At 34.2% G+C, this 4,321-nt stretch overlaps 1 pseudogene; it reads right to left on the bottom strand.

Annotated features, from left to right (window-relative positions):
- Positions 1-1,138: 1,138 nt before the first annotated feature.
- On the bottom strand, positions 1,139-1,239 carry LOC116276737 (U6 spliceosomal RNA; annotated as a pseudogene).
- Positions 1,240-4,321: the final 3,082 nt, after the last annotated feature.

The raw sequence follows: 4,321 nt of genomic DNA on the forward strand, positions 1-4,321 counted from the left end.
TTGTTTTAGTACTGAAAAATGATATCTATAAGACCTTATGCTAAAAGGTAACATAGAAAATGCAAAGACAATAAATAAACAGATGTCTTTCCTCATAAGCTAGCACTTGGAAGTTGGAGTTTCTACAAATATTGCAAACCAGAGTCATAGACTTTTCTTATTAACATCTTTCATGGAGGGGGTGTTGGGGAAATCCTTAGCTTAAACCATTTGAGTATTGCAAAAAAGGCATGATTCTCCACTTAAGCAAAATTTGACTTTCAATGGAAACAATGAAATCTGTTTAATCCTGATTACCACTGAACAGTTTTTTGTTTTTAAAAAGATGTTGTTTAAGAATCCAAAACCATCAGAAGCAGAAAAACAGAATTGACTGATTCCTGTAGAAAAGTTGGTATCTTGCCAAGCTTGCTTTTCTTAAAAGGAAATAAATTTCCTCTACTTCTGTAAATGACATTTAGGGCAAAAGGTTAGCAAATAAGTCCCCTAAACCTTGAGCTCATAGCCAGCCTCTAGTTTTCCATTTCTGGTATAAAATTCCTCATCCTAAAAACCACACGTATGTTCATAGCTGTTGGTTGATTACTAGAAGATTGGGAGAAAATCCTTCCTCCTCTTTTCAAAACTCCTCAGTTCTGGGATTATTGTTTCTCCACCCTCTCACTTCTTTTCTACCTGATGTCAAGGCCAAATGCTTTCCAGCTGGAGGCCTCTTTTCATGTCCTCATAATACCAGGGAGAGATTCCCTCTTATTCAGATCTCAAGATGACACGAACGAAGACAGAACCCATGATGACCCAACTCTATTGCAATTCAAAAGCAGAAAGACAGTTGAGTCAAGAGAGAAAACAGCATCCTGCCTTCAGCTGCACTTTGCAGGGAGGCAGAAGTGTGGAGCCCACAGAAGAGCACCTTGCCCATGTAAGCAAAGCTGATGCGTGTGCGCTCCACAGCTCAGGAGCCTCTGCACCCTACATCTTCCATGACACCCATGTTTATAGCTATAGCAATTGCACTATGTCAGAAAGGGTTATTCCACTGTCACAGTTCCTTAAGGGCCAGTCTTGTTACAAGAAAATGTCAGCTTGGATTTTTTTTTCCACCTTTATTGAGATGTAATTTTTATCTTGCATAATGATAAATAAGGAACACTGCACAAATTTATGTGTCATTCTTGACAGAGGTCAAGCTAATTTCTCTTCATGGTTCCAATTTTAGTATATTTGCTGTGAAAACAAGCACGAGGCTTTATTGGATATCTATTTGGAGTGTTTGTATTTTTTAATTATTATTTTGATATTATTTAGATCTGAAAAGTCATCAAATCCCAGATTAATACACACACAGTAAAACAAACAAAAAATACACAGTAATATGAGTGGATATCTCTATATAACCTAGATTATTTTTAAACTTCTTTTTATCAATTTTGTCTGAAGTTTCTGTAATGAGCATTTATTTACTATTTATAGGTTAAGAACAAACATAAAATTTCTTTTTCCTACAAAAAATGATTATCTCATATGAAGTGATTTTTCTCCTTTCTATTTTAATGCATTTTTTCAAATGTTTACAATAAACATATATAATAAGAAAAAGTAATAATTATTTTATTTCTAAAGAGACCTTGGTGAGGAAATTGTTTATTTTTTTTGCCTGAGTGCTGGGAGCATACAAAGATGGAATTTAGGACACCAGCACAATAAAAAGGCTTAAGTACTCTATAAAAAATGATGAGTCAGCAAAGGCAAATTGCTATGTCACTGTATAGAAAGATGTTCTCGGCCCAGCTGGGTGAGCTTTGGTTCAGACTTAGGCAAATTCACCTCTGCTACTAAAGTGAGCTGGTATACCATGTCCTAGTCTCCACCTGGCCAGAAAGATAAACAGCTAGAAAGAATCTGAAATGGAAAGAGCAAGCCCAGCTTATTCAATGTCAAATATTATTTGATGAACTGTTTGATCATTTATATAATGTTAATTTGACTTAGAAATTAAGGTAAAGGGCCCAGAAATAACGAAATTTGCAGGCTCTACATAACCAAAATGTGCAAGTAACTTCATCTCTTGGACCAAATGCCTTATTCTAGTAAAAATCAGTATTTCTGTGGTCTTTCTCAATTCTAATAGTCTATCAAGTGTGTTGTTTCATGATAAATGAATTTGCATATATGCAGGAAATTCCTGTCTTCTAATTTCATTTTGGGAAATATTTGACAAAAGTGAAATTAATAGAGAAAAAATTGTCAGTGACTGCTTATCATTTAAAGACACAATAAAGCATCTTCAAGAAGGTAATTTTAGCTGTGGTTCTTAAAAGAAATATTCTTTAATGTCCACTCAAAATACTGCATGATGTTCTTTTTGAGGGAAAACCTCGAAATAGGCAGCATACAGCTAAGGCAGCAACCGTTACAAATCCTCTTAATTCTGTTCTGAATTGCCAAGCCAGTAGCATGATGTTGATGAAATCTTCAAACTTTCCTACTGATGCTGACATAACAACATGCAAACATTTTAACAATGTGCACATTAATAACTGTGTTCATCTGCACAGTTTCTCTAGGAGTTTGCCTACTAATCTTACCACTCACTTAAGCAATTGTGAAACTGTTAATGTGTGTAGTAATTTTTTCTTTTCTTTTTTTTTTTTTTCTTCTTTGTGAGTTTGGCCAGAGGTTTGTCGATTTTATTTACTTTTTCAAAAAACCAACTTTTTGTTTGATTGATTTTTTCTATGGTCTTGTTAATCTCTATTGTATTTAATTCCTCTCTGATCTTTATTATTTCCTTCCTTCTGCTGCTTTTTGGGGCTTTTTGTTCTTCTTTTTCTAATTGATTCAGGTGGTGGGTTAACTTGTTTATTTGAGATTGTTCTTCTTTTTTGAGGAAGGCCTGTATCGCTATAAACTTCCCTCTTAGCACTGCCTTTGCTGTGTCCCATAGGTTTTGAGTGGTTGTGCTTTCATTATCATTTGTCTCAAGGTATTTTTTAATTTCAGCTTTGATTTCCTCATTGATCCATTGTTTTTTCAATAACATATTGTTTAATCTCCATGCTTTTCTTTTTTTCTCCTTTGTTTCTCTGTTGTTGATTTCTAGTTTCATGGCATTGTGGTCAGTAAAGATGCTTGAGATAATTTCTATCTTCTTAAATTTGTTGAGGTTTCTTTTGTGTCCAAGTACATGATCGATCCTGGAAAATGTTCCATGTGCACTTGAAAAGAATGTATGTTCTATTTTTGGAGGGTGTAATGCTCTGAAAATATCCACCAAATCTAGTTTTTCTATTGTAGTATTTAATTTCTCTGTTGCCTTGTTTATTTTCTGTCTGGAAGATCTGTCTAGTGATGTTAATGCAGTGTTAAAATCTCCAACTATGATTGTATTCCCATCAATATCGCCCTTTATCTCTGTTAGTAATTCTTGTATGTACTTAGGTGCTCCTATATTGGGTGCATATATATTAACGAGTGTAATGTCTTCATCTTGTATCACTCCTTTAATCATTATAAAATGTCCCTCTTTATCTTTCTTTATGGCCTTTGTTTTAAAGTCTATTTTGTCTGAAATCAGTACTGCAACACCTGCTTTTTTGGCTTTTCCATTTGCATGGAATATCCTTTTCCATCCTTTCACTCTCAATCTATATGTGTCCTTCTCCCTAAAGTGGGTCTCTTGTATGCAGCATATTGAAGGTTCTTGCTTTATTATCCACTCTGCCACTCTATGTCTTTTGACTGGAGCATTTAGTCCATTAACATTTACAGTAATTAATGATGGATGTGTGTTTATTGCCATTTTGAACTTATCTTTGCAGTTGAATTGGTATATCCTCTTTGTTCCTTTCTTCTTCCTTTTGTGGTTTGGTAATTTTCCTTTGTATTATCATGGATTTTATTTAATTTTTGTGACTCCCTTGTAAATGTTTGACTTGTGGTTACCCTTTTTTGTAAATCTATTAACCTATACCCGTTTTTATTAGACTGATAATAACATGATCTCAAACCCATCCTCCTGTTAAAAAAAATTTTAAAAAGAAAAAAAATTCTATATTTCCCTGCCTCCCTCTCCCACTCTCAGTGACTTGTATGTCTTCTTTTATAATTTCGTGTTTTCTTTATTTGTAATTCATGAGTTATCACCTTTCCAGTTGTGAGTTTCTCATTTCTGTAGCATCCTGCTGCTTTTCTATTTAGAATAGCCCTTTCAATATTTCTTTTAGCATGGGTTTAGTGTTGCTAAACTCCTGCAGCTTTTTTTTGTCTGTGAAACTCTTTATATTCTCCTTCTGTCCTAAAGGATAGCCTTGCTGGATAA

The sequence above is a fragment of the Vicugna pacos genome, chromosome 2 (genome assembly GCF_048564905.1).
Source record: "Vicugna pacos chromosome 2, VicPac4, whole genome shotgun sequence".
In the NCBI taxonomy this organism is placed as follows: Eukaryota; Metazoa; Chordata; class Mammalia; order Artiodactyla; family Camelidae; genus Vicugna; species Vicugna pacos.